A 22,803-nucleotide genomic window follows, 5' to 3' on the forward strand; every position below is an offset into this window, starting at 1 on the left:
AATCAACTCCACAATAACAATTCCACATGATTAACTCTATAACACACATTATCACTCTACATAATTCCAGTACACTTAATACCATTTAATTATTATCTACATAATTCCACAGCACACAGTGCCACATATTTCCACTACACAACTTAATACCACATAATTCCACGCCACACAATTCTACTACAAACAATTCCAATCCAACACACCTCTCATTTGCACTTCCACTACCACCTCTCACCTCACACCTCACAATCCCACTGCCCCCTCCCACCCCTCCCTCACACTCCGTCTCCTTTCTATACTGCCTGCTCAGACACTCAGCCTTCCTGTACCTCCTCACGCTGTGCACTGGTCAAACTCTCGCCTCCCACCCCTCCCTGGGTGCCTCTCCCACTCGTTCCTCTATCCGTCACACACATGCTCTCTCACCCCCTCGGTTATCTTACTCATTCTTCCCACCTCACTCATGTGTTTGACTCCAGGTGTTCAAGCACAGTTTCTTTCCTGTCCTTTTTCAAGGCTTCCGTCCATCACACCCATGCTCTCCTACGCTACTAAGGGTGCTTTCTCCATTCACAGGCGCTCCCTCTTTATGCGTCTGTCACCGGCTCTCCCCTTCTTTCTCTCTTTCTCAGACACTCTTTCTGCTCCTCTGACTCGAGTTCATTCACCATTTCCTGCATACACTACCTATCCCTCTCTTCCGTTCTATTTGGTGCAGCTCTCATGCCTATCTATTCACCATGCCACATAATTCTACTACACAATTACACTCCACACCACACAATTCCACAACTAACAATTCCAATAAATACCAATATAATTCCACTCCACACCACATACATCCACTACACTCCAAACAAAAACACATAGGTAAAAAACATTGTCATGTACAATGCCAATAGCTCAAACTCTCGCAAATGCAAGACCTATTGCATTGCAAATGCTTTCTAGGTTTTGCCAACAGACAGCTTTAGCTGTCTGGTGTGAAAGACCTATTGTCTCTAATACATTAACATATATAGATAGGGCGACAGGACACCAGGGCTCATGAATGACAACCATCATGTGGTGTTTAAGACTGAATTCATGCTTTTCTTCCAACCACGACCCCTGAGTAGGGTACGAGGCTCCGTGGTCGGAAAGCCATCCATACAGGGGTTGAACTTCAGCTCCAATCTGGGCCGGAACTCAGGTGGCCTTCTGCGCCTGGTTGAGAGGCCAAGTTGCAGTGCAGAGTGACGAGGGGTGACAGGGGTGGCAAATCCTGCGGCTGCTTTCCCTGAGGAGTGAGAGGCCAGAGGTAGTTGGGGCTGCCAGGAGTTGACAGAGGAAAGTGATAGCAGAGTTTAGCAGAGCATTGTGGCTGGCCAGCCACAAGGTGTGATGTCACCTCCTGGCTGGGTAAGAGTGTTCTGGCAGTGGACACAAGCCAGGGATGTATGCCCCCCAGCAGCACCATGCTAGATCTAAAGACATCAGGACAACAGCAGTTGAGGAGTGTGAGGTGCTGACCGCTCGCTGGGTGGCAGGACTGAAGAAGCACCCAGGTGAGAGGTGTGAGGCCCGTAGAGGACCCTCAGCGAGGGCCCTGCTAGAAGCCATGTGAGAGCGATCTAGGAGTCGAGGTGATTGAGAGTGGGGACCAGTGGCAGGGGCAAAAACGGCAGCAAAGAAGAAAACAAGAGAGGATAGTTGTCACTATTTGTAAATCTGCACCAAACTTGCAGGGATTCTGGAGACGGGGTCCACAGAGGACGGCAAGGCGAGCACAGGACATAACGCCAAATGCTGAGCTCGTTCTCAGACCTGAAAACAGATCTGCTGGAGAAAGGGTATTCTGTGCAAACTGTAGCCCAAATCCTGGAGAAACAGCTGCTGGGCCTCAATGAAAAAGCAGACCTGGGTACACGAAGAGCAGAATAAAGGCGTTAGAAGACATGCCAGTTGCAATCACCAATGAGATGAAAGGAATGGTGATCTTCTGAGTTAACCCTAAAGAGGCCTTGCTGAAACTTGACTCGAACCTGTAAGTGTTGGATAATGTGCAGAGGGGAAAGAACCTCAGAGTACTGGGCTCCTCAGGAAATAACAAGTACTGTGCTTGTGTGAATGTGGCATCACCTTTATGGCCTGGAGGGCTACCTGAGGAGATAACGAGTACTGTGCTTGTGTGAATGTGGCGTCACGTTCATGGTCTAGAGGGGTAACTGAGGAGATAACAAGTACTGTGCATGTGTGAATGTGGCATCACCTTTATGGCCTGGGGGGCTACCTGAGGAGATAAGGAGTACTGTCTATGTGTGAATGTGGTGTCACCTTTATGATCTGAAGGGCTACCTGAGGATATAATGAGCACTGTGCATGTGTAAATATGGCATCACTTCTATGGTCCGGAGAGCTATCTGCGGAGATAACAAGTACTGTGCATGTGTGAATGTGGCATCACCTTTGTGGTATGGAGGGCTACCTGAGGAGATAAAGAGTACTGTCTATATGTGAATGTGGCATCACCTTTGTGGTATGGAGGGCTACCTGAGGAGATAAAGAGTACTGTCTATATGTGAATGTGGCATCACCTTTGTGGTATGGAGGGCTACCTGAGGAGATAAAGAGTACTGTCTATATGTGAATGTGGCATCACCTTTGTGGTATGGAGGGCTACCTGAGGAGATAAAGAGTACTGTCTATATGTGAATGTGGCATCACCTTTATGATCTGGAGGGCTACCTGAGGAGATAACAAGTACTGTGCATGTGTGAATGTGGTATCACCTTTGTGGTATGGAGGGCTACCTGAGGAGATAACGAGTACTGTGCATGTGTAAATGTGGTGTTACCTTTATGGTCTGGAGGGCTACCTGAGGAGATAACTAGTACTGTCTATATGTGAATGTGGCATCACCTTTATGATCTGGAGGGCTACCTGAGGAGATAATGAGTACTGTCCATGTGTAAATGTGGTGTCACTTTTATGGTCCGGAGAGCTATCTGAGGAGATAAGGAGTACTATGCATGTGTGAATGTGGCATCACCTTTATGGTCCAGAGGGCCATCTGAGGAGAAAATGAGTACTGTGCATGTGTGAGTGTGGCGTCACCTTTATGATCTGGAGGGCTACCTGAGGAGATAACGAGTACTGTCCATGTGTGAATGTGGCGTCACCTTTATGGTCTGGAAAGCTACCTAAGGAGATGTGTACTGTCCATGTGTGAATGTGGCGTCACCTTTATGGTCTGGAGGGCTCCCTGAGGAGATAACGAGTACTGTGCATGTCAGAATGGGGCATCACCTTTATGGTCTGGAGAGTCCATAAGATACTTGCAAGGCATGGAGGGGGTGTTTCATGCAATTGTGGAACATTAATTTTGGTAATGACATCACAGGACATGAGAAACCAAAGTTTTCTTCTTGCCATACAGAAAAATAGGGGAGGTGGTTCTTCAGTTTGCAAAAATATGGGAGGTGGATCTTTTATAAATGGGAGAGGTGGATTTTCAGTTTGAAGAAATAGGGGAGGTGGGTCTTCAAGTTGATAAATAGGGGAGGTGGGTCTTCAAGTTGATAAATAGGGGAGGTGAGTCTTCAAGTTGATAAATAGGGGAGGTGGGTCTTCAAGTTGATAAATAGGGGAGGTGGGTCTTCAGCTTTGATAAATAGGGGAGGTGGGTCTTCAAGTTGATAAATAGGGGATGGGGATCTTCAGGTTTGATAAATAGGGGAGGTCACTTTTCTCTTGTAACACACTGTTTGCTACCTCTTCCATTTTGTTTGCTTTCGATACTTGCACAAGTGCCACCATTGCCTACGTAACGTTTGTTCTTGTGTTTGAGTGTCCTCCATTTATTGCAGTATTATACCTCTTCTTGTACTTTGTACGCTTTTGTAACCTGCACACGTCACTTTTTCCTCCTGTAATGCACCATTTGCTACCTCTTGTATTTTGTTTGCTCACGATTGTCACTTTTGCCTCATGTAATGTAACGTTTGCTTTTGTAATTTGTTCACTTGTAATGTTCTCATGTATCAGTTCTGTTCCTATTGTGAAGCGCTCTGACACCTTCGGGTAAAGTCAGTGCTATATAAAAACGCATAAATAAATAAAAAATAAATAAATAGCGGAGGTGGATCTTCAGGTTTGATAAATAGCGGAGGTGGATCTTCGGCTTTGATAAATAGGGGAGGTGGATCTTCGGCTTTGATAAATAGGGGAGGTGGATCTTCGGCTTTGATAAATAGGGTAGGTGGATCTTCAGCTTTGATAAATAGGGGAGGTGAGTCTTCAGGTTTGATAAATAGCGGAGGTGGATCTTCAGGTTTGATAAATAGGGGAGGTGGATCTTCAGGTTTGATAAATAGCGGAGGTGGATCTTCGGCTTTGATAAATAGGGTAGGTGGATCTTCAGCTTTGATAAATAGGGGAGGTGAGTCTTCAGGTTTGATAAATAGCGGAGGTGGATCTTCAGGTTTGATAAATAGGGGAGGTGGATCTTCGGCTTTGCTAAATAGGGGAGGTGGATCTTCGGCTTTGATAAATTGGAGAGGTGGTGGATCTTCGGATTTGATAAATAGGGGCGGTGGATCTTCAGGTTTGATAAACAGGGGCGGTGGATTTTAAGTTTGGGGGAGAGGGTACTCCAGTGTGTTTGTGATGAAATACTCAGTCCACAAACTATAAATCAGCACCGTCTTCTGCTCACTACATGTGTTTCAATGCTTGTGCATGGGAGGCTGGTGCTGGTTCCTCGTCTCATCCGGCACTAACTTGCATTCACCCTGAAATAACCTGTTAGTTGGTTTCTTTTCAATTCTAATGTGGAATTGGCAGTCGTGTGCTGCAGCTGAACTTCCTTGTTCCTTTCTATGAATGTGAAAGGGGCAAGTGAGGTGGCCATGAATGGAGGCAGTGTTACGTGACATAGTGTGAAAATCCCAACCTCCTAAGCAGCAAATGCTTTAACATGAAGAAATTACCAAGAAAACCTCTCATTGCCATGGGTTTTTGGAGTTGGGTGGTGGACTAGATGTGACATATATAGGTGTGTGGGGAGACCAAAGAGGGTTTGGAGGGGCCTCCCCTCCTACCTCCCCCCTCGAAGTAAAAGGTGCATTGGTGTCAAATAGATGGAAAAGTTGGGCAAAAGTTTCTTGGTAACAGTTTTTTTTATTTTTGCATAGATCTATAGAATAATAGCCTTTCAAAGAATTTCAGTAATAAAAAGAAATGCCCTGGTGGAGTTACCCTTCTTGTGTTGTGTTTTTCCTGTTTGTAAACATTGTTTTTTGAATGTATTGATATTTCATACATGTGCAGCGACATACATGTGCAGTGGCAGCCTGCAGAAAGACAGCCCCGGAAAAGAGATTAGGGAGGGAGTAACTCAGTAAGGGCGGTATCAGGAAAAAAATAGGTGTCCCTGGGGTTCAAATCATGGGCTGCCATACAGCTCTCTCACTAAAACCAGGGAAAAATTGTTATTGGGCAACAAGCATGAACAGATGGACAACACCCACTTCAATACAGACAGAGAGGGTAATTTAGAGGTTGCCGGAGCAGGAGCTCCCGCTATCCAGACCTGTAATTCCTCCACTTCATTTAGAGCTGAGGGAACCTCTAGGGTTCCAACAGCAGAGGCTCAGCTGGTTCTGAGGCTGAAAACCTTTGACCAACTTGCGATCCGCCATACGGGCTGCAGGTTCTTATCTGTCAGTAGGCGGCCCTATTAGGGGGGTCTTCAGACATACATGTTCCTTCCTGGGACTGCCATTGCAAAGACAACTCTCTACTCGTCAGGGTCGTTGTTATATTCTTTTTAACAAACCCCACATTTGGGGCTCTTTTGTGAGAAACAAAAACACAGCTGAGAGGGCCGCCACAGCACTGCGGCACACTCAGCACTGTGGTACATTTGACACTGCAGCACACCCGGCATTGCGGCACACTCAGCACTGCAGCACACTCTGCACTGCGGCCAGGGCTTTAAGTGGGAAAAAAACTGGGGGTGCTCTAAAAGGGGTGGGGCAAACCTCTTAAAGGGGTGTGGCCTATCCAAGTAGGGGTGGGGTCTGCAGCCATCACACATACGCCAGTCGCTGCTAGGGTGTGCTCAGCCTGTGCCCTTGTGTCAGAAGCAGCTCTGGGCCTGCAGCACAGGCCTTCGGCAGCAGCAGGTAAACGGAGCAGGCGTGGAAGGAATCGCTGTACAGGGGACATTTAGAGATAGAGGCAGTGACACATTGCGTTGTTACTAGAGAGACGAGAAGGAGGACCAGCTCATTTCCCCGCGGTACGTGCCAAGCCGTTCTGTGATGTTTCTTCATCCCCAACCCCTCTCAATGTGGATGTTTATCTGGTAGTATGAGGAGGTTAGGCTGTGTAGTACCTACCGTTTTGTGTACACCCACACTGGCTTCTCAGAAAAGGTATGTGGTTACCAGTGCAGACCAGCTGTAGTATTATTTAATGGCAGTCTGAACAATATATGCATGTATTTCTTTTCAACCTTCGCCCGCATACGGAGCTGTCATCAATGCAGGTTTTGCGTTCTGCCTCCTGGTCTCCTCACATTCGATTCTGTTTGTCCGTTCACTCACAAGATGTCATCAGTCATCTTTTGTTTTAGGCATTACTGTTGGTAGGTGATGAGAGTAGTAGCTTTTGTCTGTACTGGTCGTGTCATTTTCAGTTTCATCGCAAGACTGGTATTGCATGTTCTTGCATATTGTTGCTGCTGAAGCCAGGGCTGCCCACAGTTTTATGCTAGGTCCATAGGTTGTGCACTAGTTCTAAATAAATTTCAGTCCAGTTTGTTTAATACTGCTGTTTTGGCCACTACCTGTGTTTTTCAGTGAGTAGACCTTTAGCTGACGTCTAATAGCATTAGCATGTATACACAGATATAGAGTGTGCATAAGACGCCAGTTCTGGGCATAATCCTCCGTGCTCCCTATGCGTGTTTTTGCGTGCATTGCATGAGCAAATGTTTTTTATATTGCACAAAACAGTTACAAGTGTATCGGTGTGTTCACAAGTAAATAGGGGCAAATGATAACATCAGCATACGCAAATATTGTCCTCTATAGCTCATAAAATGTGGCAATTTCTCAAATGATGATTAATTCAATTGTATTGCTTTATTATCCTTCCTGCTTTCTTAAATTTGCTTGAAAATGAACCATTTGTCCACTCTTTTTTCAAAACTTTCTCGAGGGGAGAACCCCTCGAACCCCCTGTAGGTTCTTTGGGCATCCTCGCTACGCTGGTTAGCCGCAGTCGGGTACCACAATAGGTTTACGCCTCACCACTTTCAAATGTCACCAGCCGCCACTGCCATCATGATATTCTGATGGACCGTCTCAAGTACTGTGGGGTACAGGGTAAAGCTTGGGATCTTCTCAAATGCTTTTTAGCAGACAGAGGACAGATTGTATCCTTAGGGAAATTGCAGTCCAAACTCTTTGCACTGCCATATGGTGTACCACAGGAGTAATCACTGAGCCCAACACTTCAATGTGTATGTCTCGTCATTGGCCCCCGTTATCAGTGCATATGGGTTTGGGATCACGTCCTATGCTGATGACACACAAATTGTGGTGTCTCTATTACCCAATTATCTATTCCCAGCTCTTATTGATAATCGTTTTCAGGCCTGCATGGAATCGGTTGGGAGATGGATGGCAGATAATTGCCTAAAACGGAATTCTGATAAAACCGAAGTGATGTTGTTCGGGAATGATCTAAACTTCTGGACACCTAACTGGTGGCCTGCCTCCCTGGGGTCACTCCCTACACCCTCTAAGAAGGTGAAAAATTTGGGAATAATATTAGATGAGAAACTCTCCTTTGGGGCCCAAGTAAATGCAGCAGCTTGAAGTCCCATATTATCTGTGCCAAATGGGTTGCTGTATCTTTCACATAGAACGCCATGTCATCAGCATACATCAATATGGCCAACGGTCTCAATGTGAAATTCAGGGCCGAGGCGGAGTATTGTTGTCTTGATCACACAGGTCAGTGCTCCAGCGCAAGCACAAACAGCAATGGGGAGAGGGGGAGCCTTGTCCTGTTCCTCTATGTATGTTTATTGAGGCAGATATGTGTCCATGAACCTGTACTCAAGCAGGGAGTGGTATATAGCAGTTTGATCCATTTTGTAGAGTTTGTAGCCAATCCTATTCTATGCAGGATGGTGAATATATATGCCCATTCTAAGGAATCAAATGCTTTTGCAGCATCAAGTAGTACTGCTGTTGCAGTTAAGCTTGGGTTGAGCTGATGCAGAATTGGATAGACTCTGTGTAGATTATGGCCGTACATCTTGTTGGCACAAACTCAGACTGATCTGGCAGTACCAGTTTAGGAAGGAGTGGAGGAAGGTGGTCAGCGAATATTTTTGCTACCATCTTTACTTACGTATTTATGAAATAGTGGTCTGTATGACTCACAGTGTTCCGGCGCTTTGTCGGGCTTCAAAAGAGCAATAATGCGTGCTTCACTGAGTGTTGTGGGTAATGTTTGTCTAATCCAGTCTTCTGCATATAGCACGCAGAGGTGTGGTGTAAGTATGGTATCGATTTCCTTCCAGGAAGCCAGCAAGATATCAGCATAGAAGCTGTGTCATAATGCTCTGCACCACTGAGGGATATCGTTTTGACAAAATGTGTAGTAGCCCAGGGTATCTTTAGTATGTTAGTTAAATTCCTCCCAGGCTGTCCCCCTCTTCATATGCCCGCACCACTGATCGTCTGGCTATGTGGTGTATTTCTTGTTCAGCTGCGTCATTGTACTCTGTGACTTGTTTCCTAATTGCAGCTAGAACATTGGGGCGTGGACAGGATTCATACCTGTGCTGTAGTGTTTGTGTTTTCCATTCTATGGTGTGTAATTGTGTTTTTAGCGCTTACAGGGTGCCTGCTTGCTTCCTAATATAGATTTCCCTGATAGTGACTTTAAACTCTTCCCAGTCTGCCTACACTGTCTACAAAGCCCATACTATCTCAGAAATGTGTGGTGATACCGGACCGTAGCTACTCTCGGAACACCGGAACCAGCAGGGCTGCTGCCCGGAACAACCATGCGAATGGTGCAGGCGTATAAGCAGGGATCTTAATCTCAAGTCGGACTGGTGCATGATCCGATAAGATCTTGGGTATGTGTGTAATGTTATGCACCCAAACACTGGTGTCCTGGGTTGCTAACCAATAATCGAGTTCGGACCAAGAGCCATGTGCGCAGTATGTGGTTGTGCCCTCTCGACGCTCAGAGTTTTTAAGTCTCCATAGATCTACCAACCCATGTTCTTCCATACTGGTCCAAATAGCTGTAGTGAATATCTTACCATGTCAATTCGTTGTGGCCAATCTGTCTAAGAAAGGGTTTAGATATGTGTTACCGTCACCTCCACATAGTTTAGTTTTTATCGTAATTTGTTTTCCAAAGTAATGTGTAGAACTTTGGGATGTCTGTATTCGCGCTGTATGTGTTAACTAGGGTGATGTGCCCTAAAGGTGATGTGACCATATAGCCTGCCCTGAATAATTACATAGCGTCCTTAGTTGTCAGAGTATGTTTCCATGTTCATAGAAGGAATTCCCTTCTTAATGAGAATTATGATGCCCTGGAATCTGAGGAGTAGGAAGATGCAACCTTATTCTCTGCGTTGTGCGTTAGATGAGTCTCCTGTAAGAGACAGATGTTTATACTGTGGCAGTGTAAGTAAGCTATCCCTTGTTGTGTGTCCAGGGATTGTTTAAGCCCCTGACATACTAGGATAGCAGTGATGTATTATCCATAGGTGTGCATGTAATTGTACTCTGTTACTACTTAGTATCTGATCTTAGATGTCTGTGGTGCATTAACTAAAATCAGTATAAAGGGGTTTGCAACAATGCCGAAATTCAACAAACAATATTTTCGCTTCCCACCCTCCTCCAACATCAGCATCCCAATCATGCCAACATCATTTCCTTTACCCAAAAAGAACATAGTAAAAGGATACAATGAATTTTCAACATTCAATTTCCCAATATCAATCATTGATTGGGGTATTTATTTGGAAGGTCACCAGAGTCCTGATCGCTACCTCCGATCTTGCATCTTGCAGAGGTGACCAGGTAGCAGAAATGGCAATCTGGTTATGTCATCTTAGCAATAGTTTCAGCTGGGGATGTCAGAAGATCCAGCCCTAAAGTGAGTATTTTATCGCAGTTTCAGCCAATTATGGTGTCTGTTTTCAGTGTCCCAGTGCAATATCCAAGAGCATGGTTATCTAGTAGTTGCTATCAGTCAGGGTTCTTCTTCATCATTCATGAAGTCACCCTTGTTGTCTTGCTGCTTAGAGAGTATTTTTAGGTATGTTTATGCTGTCTTGGGATTTGTGAATATCTTCTGTTGGCCATGCTGATTAATGCAGAGGCATGCTGGGTATAGTATGGCATAGGTAATTCCTGTATTTTGTAGAAGTCTCTTAAAAGGGAGGTATTCTCTATGTGCCACTTGTATCACCACTGTGAATTCAGGGAAGAAAGCAATATTGTTCCTTTGGTAGTTGAAGTATTTCTTTTGCTTAGCTAGTCTGAGCACCCTATTTCAATTTCTAAAAATCAGGAGATTTGCTATAATGGGGCATGGGGGAGACCCTGGCAATGGCCACGCCATCAGAGATCAATGAGCTCGCTCCATTACTAGCAGATTGGAGAGGTTCTCAGCGCCAAATAGAGATATCAGCCTTCCTAATACATACTGCTTGATCCTACCAGTGTTTGTTGATTCCAGAATCCCCGTGATGTGCAAGTTATTATGACGCACATGTGCTTCAAGATCTTCACTTTTGACTTGGATCACTGCCACTACTTTTTCAATACTTAGGAATTTAGTGGAGACCAGTTTCAAGTCGTCTTCAGCAGTGGGGATATGCTGTTTTGCTATGGTAAAGGGGTGGTTTTGTTATCAAGCTTTGCTGAGATATTATTAATATGGAGGTTCAGCTTGTCTATTTTACCATCTATTGAAGTCATGGTTTACTGCATGGCCTGTAGCATTGTTGTTAGGTCTTTCTCATTTGAAGTCAGAGTCTTAAGTGGTGGGCTTATCTTATCACCCATGGTGCCATCCTAAGTAGGTCTCTCTTGCCTCAAACAGGAGGCGGGACTGGTTGTGATCAGTCTTCCCCATATATGGTTCCGGTGTGGGAGAGATGCAGGACAAAAGGTGACAAATGAGCCAATGCTTAGCAGGCGCAATGCCCACCAAATATTTTCAATTTGTCAACAGCTGGAAAGGCATCTACTTTTTTAGCAATTTTTATGTGTGTATGCTGTAGTGTTTTGTGGGCCGTATGCAGTTAATAGACAATACTCATTTGGATGGCGCCCTGCAGTCTGGCTAGTGTGAGGGCCAGCCAATGTCTCTTGTGTCCTCCGACATGACTGTGCCTGGGGGCGGTGGTCCCCCTACACTGCCGAGCTGACACCATACGCAAAGCTTGACTCATCAACTTCACTACAGGTGCAGCACGTGTCACAGGCAGTAAAGTCCAATCTCAAGGTCCGTCTATACTGCGTGCCTGCACACAACCCACCCAGTCTAAGCCACCTCCTTATTCCTTCCTCACCTCCTCTCGGAGTGGGGTAGTCTTCCGGCCTCAAAGACTGAGTTGTACACAGGCACATCTCCTGGGAGGCCAACCAACCAGAAGACCCGTGCCTGCAGAACCTGATTAGCAGCCAACACCGTGAAGCCCCGGGGAACAGGGACCTAAAGCCCAAATTCGTTTAACTTCCTTTAGATCTCAACAAAAGCAGATACTTAGATTCATGCTTGCATCCACACATTATATTCTCCCTCTGTTTGGCTGCATTTAGCCAGATTAGAGGATATTTGTCATAGACCATCAAAGCGGCACTGAAGTATGACCATATTGCCGTGGGCTCTGTAGAGTCCCCAGCTTGTCCCAACTTTTGCATATGGGTCTGAAGCCATGTGCGTCAGAATCCGGTCTTTTAGATCAACTTGCCGTTAACACCTATGATTGTTGCTGGAAATGCTGCCAAGTTCCTCTCAAGACAGTACCACTCACAGGCACACAGGTTCATGAACTGTGTACTGCATTTACCAGGATGCCAAGGGACAAACTATGCTGGGATGTGAGGCAGTGTGCTCCCAACCTCCTTTCTACATTAAGAACAGCACTGCTGCACTTTGTGAATTACATGAATCACAAGCTTGATAAACACTGTACCATGCTTCCTACCCTGTACCAATTTGTTAGCACATAGAATTTTTATTTACTCAGAATGCGTGTGCTTCAGACTGCATTCTGTTGGAAGCACTTATTTATTGCACCATGCACTTTATTATTTTCAGCCTGTAAAATGTTTAAGTACCCTTACTGCATGTGATTTATAGTGTGCTTCGCTTGCTGCATTTCAATCTTTGTAATTGTTGTTTTAAATAGGAACTCTTTATTGAGCTGACTTTAACTCTTATTGTTGCACTTTGCATATGATTTTAATGAACTAAAGCATAATAAATATATTTACACTGCCTCAGGAGTTACTGAGGGGACAGCCAGATTAGCTTCTACCCAGAACTGTCCGGTTAGTATGTGAACCATATGCAACTGGATTGGTAGCAATTGTCTTGAACATATCTCTAGAAACATGAGGCACTGATAGTACATAAAAGATATATTTTCTGGACTAATAGCCTTCAGTCTACTCAGATGAGGGTCCTCCCCTTGTCACCAAATCACTAGATGTCTGGGATTGAAACTGATGAAAAACTCTATATGGTACACCATAGAACCTCTCCAACCTCTACCTTTCTTGCGCCTGAGACAACAGTGGAAAATGAGGTCTTTCTTGAATGAAAGTGGGAAGGGATGGGCTGTTTCCATATATACATTTATACAGACATGTAGCCACTCTAGTTATAGTTAGGAATCCCAGAGATAAAAATTACTGGGATTTTTGACTGTTAATAACGATGCACCCCTTTGATGAATCTCCACAAAACTTTGCACACCTATTGCTTTTTCTACATTGATGGCTGATGCAATGTTTCACGGTTATTAATAAAAGGGGGTCTTAGAAAAAATGGGGGTCCCAAAACACGTTTTTCCAACAATGCATTTTTCAGTAGCCTTGGTACTTGCATATAGCGCCCAAGCGACCAGTCAAATTTTCATGAAATTTAGCAGGATTATAGATTATGGTGTACGGATGATCCTTTTTGGCACTATAGGTAAAGAGGGTAGGTAATTTAAAAATGATGAGGCATTTAAACTTAGTGATATATGAGGCTGCAAAAATACCACAACATTTCACCAAAATACAGTGAAATTGGTGTGCACGGTACTGGCTGATAGAAAGGCAGTATATGATTGGGTAATTCCTTTACAAAAGTAAATGCTAAAAGAACAGCTAGTGGATGGAATGCTGATCGAATCAAACATTCACATCCAGTCATTGAGTTCAACTCATCATCTTTTTGCACTCCACCCCTTTCCAGTTTAGAACTATCATATGCAAATCAGTCTTGACCCTGCTCCCCTTGGGAACAGTCCAGCCCGAACTGCCAGGCCAGGTCCTTCGTGGACCAGAAACAAGCATCCTGGGACTGGGTTCGGGGTATTACTCCTCATCAGCAAGGCTAGCTTGAAACTGGTGGTGTAGCGAGCATGGGACACATGTCAGGGCATACCCTTCCTACTTAGGCCACAAAATCAAAAAGAACAAATAATGGATGGAATGCTGAACAAATTAAACATCACTCACAATCACAGAACTGGGATAGTCCCATTGTTTTTGTGCGCCACTCCATTCCAGTTTAGACCCAGCCATATGCAAATCAATCTTGACCCTGCTCCCCATGGAAACAGTCCAGCCCAAACTGCCAGGCCAGGTCCTCCCTGGACCAAAAACAAGCATCCTAGGACCGGTTTCAGGGTATCACTCATCTCCACCAGGCTAGCTTTAATCTGGTGGCATAGCGAGCATGGGACAAACGTCTGGGCATACACTTCCCTCTCTATGCCACTCCACCCAACAGCTTTCTGTGCCACTCCACTCTACAGTGTTGGACTTTACAGCACTCCACTCTATGCTACTCCAGTGTATGCCACTCCACTCTATGTCACTCCACTCTACATCACTCCACTCTACGCCACTCCACTCCAAGCCACTTTATGTCACTCCACTGTACGGTATTACACTCTGTGCCACTCCACTGTGTGCCATTACACTCTACGCCATTCTACGCTAATCAACTCGACTCTACGCCACTTCACTAATGCCCCTCAACTTTACGCCACTCTACGCCACTCCACTCTACGCCATTCCAATCACTCTATGTCACTTCTCTCTAAGCAACTCTAATGTACCCAATTACACTCTACGATATTCAACTCTACGCCACTTGACTCTACACCTTAGTATGCCACTCCACTCCATGCAACTCCACTATACGCTACGCCACTGTACGTTATTCCACTTTTTGCCACTCTTCCCTATGCTATTACAATCGATGTCACTCTACTCTGTGCTATTACACTGTACGCCACTTCACTACACTCAACTCAACTGTACACCCCCTCCCCCACTTTACAGTATTCCAATTTACGGCACATGACTCTATGCCACTCTACTCTAAACTATTCCACAGTATGTCACTTCACTGTGCTTTACTGTATGACACTACACTGTATGACACTGTACTCTATAACACTCCAATTAACCTAACTCCACTCAGCGACACTACACTATATGATTTGAAACACTTTTTATTAAAAAATAAAAACCATTGAAATTCAATGAAGAAACAAAAGTTGAGGATCCCATCCCAGGGCCGAATACAATTAATCAGGAGAGGAGGGCATGCAGCACCCCTCTCTAAGCCTTAGAAAGCCAGAGCCATATCTCTCCAGGGCCAACTACAATACAAAATAGGAGGGGGCTGCACGCATGCCCCTCCCCAAGCCTTTTTGGGCACCCAGGGACCCCGTCCCCGGAGGCAAAAATCTAAGGAGAGGGGGCCCTGCGGGCCACCTTCCCAGGCCTAACTAGCCCTCTGGGATCCAATCCCTGGGGCCACACTGATAAAAAAGGGGAGTGTGACCCACCTCCTGAGCCACATTAGTCCCTGGCCAATCCAGCACCCTACGCCTTATATTTTTAAAAGTGAGGGGGCCATGTGGACCCCTCCCTTCGCCTCATTAGGCCCTGGGCACCCCATCCCGTAGGACCACTTTTTTTTAAAGGGGAGGAGGCCAAGTGACCCTCTCCCCAGGCCTGATGAGGCCTTGGTGACCCCATACACCAGGGCATTGGCTACTTTAATGGAGGAGGGGCCCCTCCAAAACCTCATTAGGCCATGAGGACCCCCTCTCCCCAAACCTTAAGTGTTTTTTTAAAGGGAGAGGGGCCTCGTGGCCCCCTTCCAAGAGCCTTATTAGGCCCTGGGGACCCCATCCCCAGGGTCATTTTTTTTAGTTAAAGGGGAGGGGGACACTTTTTAAACTAAAGGTAGGGGGGCACGTAGTCCCTCTCCCTAAGTCTTATGAGGCTCTGGGGACCCTATAACTAGGTGCTTCTCTTTTTAAGGAGAGAAGGGCCGCAGGGCCCCTCGCCAGAGTCTCAATAGGCCTTGGAGATGCCATCCTGTAGGACCTTACGCTTTTTAATGGGAGAGGGGGCCCATGTGGCTCCCCTCCCTGAGCCTCGTTAAGCCCTAGGGACCCCATCCCACAGGGCCTTATATATATATATATATATATATATATATATATACATTTGTGTGTGCTTGTGCATGTCTGTGTGTGTGATGGTGTTTGCGTGTGCATGTATTTGGGTGTTTTTGTATTAGAGCATGGGATTTTATGTGTGCTTGTGTTCTTGCATTTTTTCTGTCTATGGGCTTGTGTGTGTGGGTCTGTGAGCATTTGAGAGTGTTTGCTCACATTTGTGTATGCTTGTTCATGTCTGTGCGTGTGATGGTATGTGCACGCTGGATTTGTTATTCCCTGGTTGCCACTGTCCTTGATATTGTCTTTAATTGCCAGATGTCGACCTTAGGATGGCCACCAGTGTACCAGTGTCCAGTACAGTCCCCTGCCTGACCCCAATGATGGCTTCCATAGTTGTCCCCTACACGTTTTTACTTTCCTGGGACAACAATTGGACATTGACCAGACCTTGAACCTATCCCCTAACCTGCCTACACATCAGGATTTGGAACCTGTGGAACTTACCCCAGACTGTGGAGACCTAGCGAATTGGCTGATGCCCGGTGGAGCTACCATATAGCTAAAGAGGAGATGGGTTGTGGACTTCCCCCTGCCGTCACCTACCCAGCCGCACCGTGGGCAGATTTTTCACTCGTCTCTACGTCCTATCTTCCTCCTACCCCTTTACCCTATCCCTTACCCTTCCTTGCTCCATTCACCTTGTCCCCTATGTTCTTTAAATGTTTTTCTTGATACTTATGTAACTTTTAACTGATGTAAATTGCAACATTATTGTTCCTCATGTAAAGCGCTCTGATTCCTTCGGGTCTAGCCAGCGCTATATAATAACTCATTAATTAAATTGTTCCCATTTATTACTCTTTCTCTCTTTGTTTACCTCCCCAGCTCCTAGCTCCTATCCACTCTCCTTTGAATCTCTTACATTGCCTGCTATTCTGCCTAGCCCCCTGTCCTTTGTGCCCTTTGACTAAGCACTCCTTCTCCCCTTGTTGGGAAAAGATCCAATATTTATACTCTGGAGTCTCAGCGAACCCGCTGAGAGAGTCCACTGCGCCAAGGGAGCCACTCACAGCTGAGGTATGGTATGGCACCCTTTGCCAAAGCACTCCCTCTCCCCTTTTTGGGGAAGGATCCAGTATGTAGGCCTTGGAGTCTCAGAGCCCCCTCTGAGAGAGTCCACTGGATAAAGGGAGCCTCCCGCAACAGAGATAGGGAAGCGATATAACTTCCCCTGGGATCACAGCTTACTGGACTTTGGACGTTGCTTTGACTCATCTACCGGTTTGTGTCCCTGTCGCCCTTTCCCTCCTCTTTCCATGCGGTGTCCTTCACCCTTCCCTCCTCTTTCCTGCCTTCATTACCTGTCTACTTCCCCAGCTCCTTCCTCCTCCCCTGAATCTTTCCCCTTGCTTGCTTTTCCCCTTACATATTTGTGCTTATTGTTTATCTCGACCTTACAAGTAACTATGTTGCCATGCTCTAATAACTGTGTAACCTTTGTAACGATGTAACCTCTAACTATGATCTGATGCTCATGTAAAGCGCTCTGATACTTGCGGGTCTAGCCAGCGCTATATAAAATCTTTAAAATAAATAAATAAATGTTCTTTTTGCCAATAGCTTTGGCGCCGTTTGACAAATCTTCACGAAATTTTCAAAACTAGTGACAGTCGGTTCCGCTTATGTTTTGAAAGTTATGGGGTGATTTGTCAAGTGTGGGCAGCAAAAAAGGGAGGTTCCAAAATGTGTTTTTCCCAAGCAATTTTCCATAGGGATTTTAGATACGACAACAACAGAAACAGCTTGACAGAATAACACCAAATTTTGCAGAAAGGTAGCTTCTGGTGCAGAAAGCGAGCTTTTTATGAATTTATGTAAATCCATTCGGTCATTTTTGAGAAATTAATAAAAATCCAAATTTGTATATATAGGGACACAAAGGATTCGCAAACCCTCCCAATCTCATGCTGAGATCTGATTGGCTGCCAACACTTCAACCAGGAAGTGTTGGCAGCCATCTTGGTATGTGGCTTCAGACGAGTCCCACAAAAATGTTTTAAAAAAGAAAGGGGGTAGGGTAGTGAATACCCTGACACCTTAGCTCTGGTCATGGGGTCCCAGAGGGATCCTGACAGAGCCAAAAAGCTCTTTTTAAAAAAATGTTCCAGTAAAAATGCAATGGAGCAGCGAATACGGCTAAAATTTTTAAAAAACAAGCACTGGCTCCCGCACTTGTTTTGAATACAGACAGGGTCCAGCGCTTATTTTGAATACAGCCTCTGGGTAGGCCAGGTCTTGGGGGCATTTTTTTTTAAGGAGGGGGTGCACCTGGCCACCCTCCTGATGCTTATTAAGCCCCAGGACCACCATCGTCCCTGTGCTAAAGAAAGATTAATTAAGGGGCCGTGTGGACCCCCTGAGCCCACTGCTCCAGGGCTAAATAGCACACACAAGTCAGTCCCCCACAGTGGGATTGCTCATACCTCGCTACAGGCCAGCCATCTTTCTCAACCACTCTGCAGAGGCATTAGGACGCACTGCTGTTTGGGGGATAAAGTCCCCTTGGCTGCTAAGGATCGTTGGAGGCCAAAAACCCCTATTGATGCCTTTATTGTTGCCACAATGAAGTCCCCCAGAGTGGGATTTCTGAGACCTCCTCAGAAGCCCCGCCCCCCTTGTCAACCACTCTGCACAGGGGCCTCCTGGGGCACCACTGGTTGGGGGATGAACGCCGCTTGGCTGCTGAAGGTCATTGGGGGCCAAAAACCTCTATTGCTCTACAAGAAAGTTCCCTACAGCCGGATTGCTCAGACCTCGAATGAGGCTCTGCCCCTTTTCTCAACCACTCTGCAAAGGGGCCTCCTGGTGCACAACTGGTTGGGGGATGAAGTCTAGGGGTGAGCGTGCATGTAAACTCTGTCCACCGGTGGCTCCAAGTGGAGTGTGGAGTGGATACATACATGTAGTATGCTAACAACAAAACATACATACATTCAGTGCATTAATATCATCATCCATAATGTCCATGTGCGTGCACCTTACCCTGCCTCCTGTCCTCCGTGGTCTGTCTTGCTACTGCTGGCCTTAACGTAGTCCGACTGCTTGGCCCTGACCCTCCATTCTGCCCTCCTCAATCCATTGTGCTGCCACTGCCCCTGCCACATGTTCTCCCTGTTCTACTAGCTGCCTATGTCCCCCTCCCTCTACCCTCCACTGCAGGTGTGTGTGCCCCAACACCCCTCCTCCTGCCCTCCACCATCTGGTGGGCTTTCACTGTCACACCTTTCTGCCCTGCATGGTCAGCTTGCTGCTCCTGACCCCCTTTACCCTACCTCCGCTGTCTATGTGAGCGTCCTTTTCCCCTCCCTTCCATTTTAAATAGTCTGTTGTACTTCCATTGCCCCTGCAGCCTGTCCTTACTGGTCAGCTTGCTGAACCTGACCCTCCCCCTGCCCTCTATGATCCATTGTGCTGCCACTGCCCCTGCTACCTGCCATCCTTGGTCAACTTGCTGCTCCTGCCTCCTCCCTCTGCCCTCCTTTGTCCATGTGTTTACCCCTGCCTTCTTCCTTCTGTCCTCTGCCGGCTATTGTGTCACGTCCGATTTATAAAGGAATACATCAACTTTTCTAAGCATACATATATATATATATATATATATATATATATATATATATATATATATATATATATATATATATATATATATATATATATATATATATATATATATATGTATATATATATCCAGCTCAAGTCCCTGCAAGTTTTCAGCCGATCCACGGCGGTATTCTTTTTACTCGTCACTGGTTGGGTTACAGTGCAATGGTTTGTAGTTGATTAACAAAATGATTTAATATGCAATGGGCTGTGCCACTTCAATATGGCTGACAGATGGTCAGGAAGAGAAGGTTCAATCCCTATGCCGATACACGGCGAGATACCATGTAATGTGAGACTGAAAATTTGCGTGTCACTCATGTTTTGATTTATTTAAATTATTTTGTCAAGAATATGTTCGATATAATTGAGAGCATATATTGAGGCTAAATGGAGTAGAAAAGCCGCGCAGACCAAATGTGTACTGACTCAACATGTGACGTATACTGTGAACAACTTCCAATATGGTGTACAGATTTTAGTCCCTTGTTTGTTTTCGCCCGTTAATCACGAGTGCACGCTGTTAAAAACATGGCGCCCACCATCAATGTTTGTAACATTGAGGAAGGCGGAGCGCCGAAACGTGTCTGTTGCGAACCTGAAATAAAATAATCGAAAACGACCCCCGGAGTGCGTGGTTTCTTGGGCGATAACTGGTGGAAACCGTGAGCTGTATATATATATATATATATATATATATATACATATATATATATATATATGGATAGATTGATCTGTATATATATAGATATATAGCTATCTATCTATATATATCTATATATCTATATATCTATACATATATATATTATATATATATATATATATATATATATATATATATATTATATATATATATTATATATTTTTTTTTTTCGCACACAAAAAAACAAAGGTTACAGAGACGTTATAGTTAGGCTCAGGTTTCACTCGTACAAAACCAGACAAATTCAGCAGTTCTAGTTAACTGAGCTAACTATAACTCACGCCCCCGCAATGCACTGCTTATGACCTCACATATTCATATTACATCACTCATGACATCCCAAATGACATCACTGATGACATCATCCAGTGTCTCTGAGTGTTTTTTAAAGGGTTATGAGTGTTAAATATATATACCAAGGTGTATTGATGAACCAGTATGTGTATAAGTGTCTGTATGGATGATTCAGTGGGTGGATGACTGACTATATAAGTTAGTGATTAGGTGTCTCAGTAAATGTATGGGTGAGTGATTAGGTTGTCTGAATGTCTGTATCAGTCTGTCAGTTGGTGTCTAAGTGGCTGTATTGGTTCGTGAGTGGGTACGTGAGTGGCTGCATGGGCGATTGATTGGTTGTCAGAGTACCAGTATGGGCGTATGAATATCTGTGTGGGTGGGTAAGGAGGTATGCGACTGGCTGCATGGATGAGTGAGTGGGTGAGTCAGTTGTTGTATGTGTTAGTGAGTGTCTCTGTGAGGGGCTGTATGGATGACTGAGTGTGTGCATGGCTATGTGTATGGCTCTGGTTTTACTAATACAAAACCAGTGAAATTCAGAATGTATTTACCTGAGATAACTATAACATATGCCCCTGCAATGCACTGTTTATGACCTCACATATTACATCACTCATGACATGGTCTCTCGGATGACATCTCATATGAAATCACTGATAACATCACTAATGCTATCGCCCAGTGATTGTGAGTGTTTTCTAAACGTTTTTTGTGTTAAACATATATACGGATGTACCACAAAAGTTAAATTTGTATACTTTGTGTACTACTAATTAGTGATTCCTTTTTTAATATAGTTCATGTGAGTCGCTGTATGACTGTGTGCATCCGTGTCTGAATGGGTGTCTGAGTGGCTGTAGAGTGTGTGAGTGGCTGTATGGGTGTATAAGTGGGTATCTGAGTAGCTGTGTGGGTGAGTTAGTGGTTGTGTGAGTGGCTGTATTGGTGTGTGAGTGGGTGTGTCAGTAGCTGTATGGTGGGTGAGTGAGTGGCCATGTGACTGGTTGTACGGGTGGTTGAGTGAGTGTATCAATGACTGTATGGGTGTGTGAGTGGGTGTCTGAATGACTGTGTGAGTGGGTGGCTGGTTGTGTAAGTGGCTGTATCAATGAGTGATTGGCTGTTTGAATGAGTGTTTGGTTAAGTGAGTTGATGTGGGAGTGGCTGTATGGAAGAGTGAGTGTCTTTGGGATTGGTTGCATGGGTGAGTGAGTGGCTGTGTGAGTAGTTGTATAGATTTGTGAATTGGTATGTATTATTATGGTTGTGTGGGTGTAACTGGTTGTATGGGTGAGTGAGTGTCTCTGTTTAGTGGCTGTTTGAGTGAGTGGGTGTGTGAGTGGCTGTATACATTAATAACTGGGTGTGTCAGTAGCTGTATGGGTGAGTGTGTGGCTGTGTGAGTGGCTGTATGGGTGTGCGACTGGTTGCATGATGAGCCTTTATGAGTGAGTGAGTGGGTCTGTGAGTGGCTCTATGGATTAGTGAGCGGTTGTGTTAGTATTTGTGTGAGTCTGTGAATGGGCGAGTGGTTGTGTTGGTGTGTTAGTGGGAATATAATAGGTTGTATGAGTGTGCGAGTGGTTCTGTGGATGATGCCATCAGTGATGTTATTTGAGATTGCATCAGTGATGTCATCACTGTTATTTGAGATATCATCAGTGATGTTAGTGATGTCACTCACCATGTCAGGAGTGGTGTAATATGTGATGTCATAAACTGTAATACGTGGGCATAACTTATAGTTAGCTCGGGTAACTATAACTGCTGAATTTTGCTGGTTTTGTAAAAGTGAAATCTGAGCCTAACTATAACGTCCCTGTAATCTTTGTTTTTTTAGTGAATTTCTAAGTTTTTTTAAATTCTATTTCCTTAATATAGTGTCCCTGTAACCTTTGTTTTTGAGTAAATTTCTAAGACTCGAGGCAGTGCGGTGGTAGCGGTCCAGCCACCACTGCATTGGTGGCTGGACCTACCGCCCAATTATGAGTTGGGCAGCCGGACCACTATGGGCCCACCAATACCGCCAGAAAACCACTGTTCCCTTGAGGTGGCGTGGCAGTCAGGAGGCCGAAATATTGTCGGCAGGACCACTGTGGTCGAGCCAATCATTGTACTAGTTTTGTCTGCTCCAGGGTTTACATGGAGGTTCTTACTCCATGTAAACTCTGGAGGAGAGGAAACAAATGGGGCCCAGTGCCCCCTGTCTCTCCTATGTTTGTGTATGCACACAAGGGAGCATAACAGGTGTCCCCCTTTTTGCATGCAGAACAGGTTATGCGTGGCACGGAGTTTTGAGTCCATGCTGTGCAGGAACCGTATGAGGCGGTCCCACTGTGGTGCCTTTTTCAATGGAGGCTCCGCCCTGGGACGGTCGCCCACCCACCAGACCACTTTGAAGTCG

The 22,803-nt window shown here is 45.3% G+C and overlaps 1 protein-coding gene across 2 annotated transcripts in view; it reads right to left on the reverse strand.

The window, feature by feature from the left end:
- LOC147678662 (chloride channel protein ClC-Kb-like) overlaps positions 1–22,803 on the reverse strand; it is a 253,087-nt gene that overhangs the window by 228,796 nt on the left and 1,488 nt on the right. The window lies entirely within an intron of this gene.

The sequence above is a fragment of the Lissotriton vulgaris genome, chromosome 12 (assembly GCF_964263255.1).
Source record: "Lissotriton vulgaris chromosome 12, aLisVul1.2, whole genome shotgun sequence".
NCBI lineage: Eukaryota > Metazoa > Chordata > Amphibia > Caudata > Salamandridae > Lissotriton > Lissotriton vulgaris.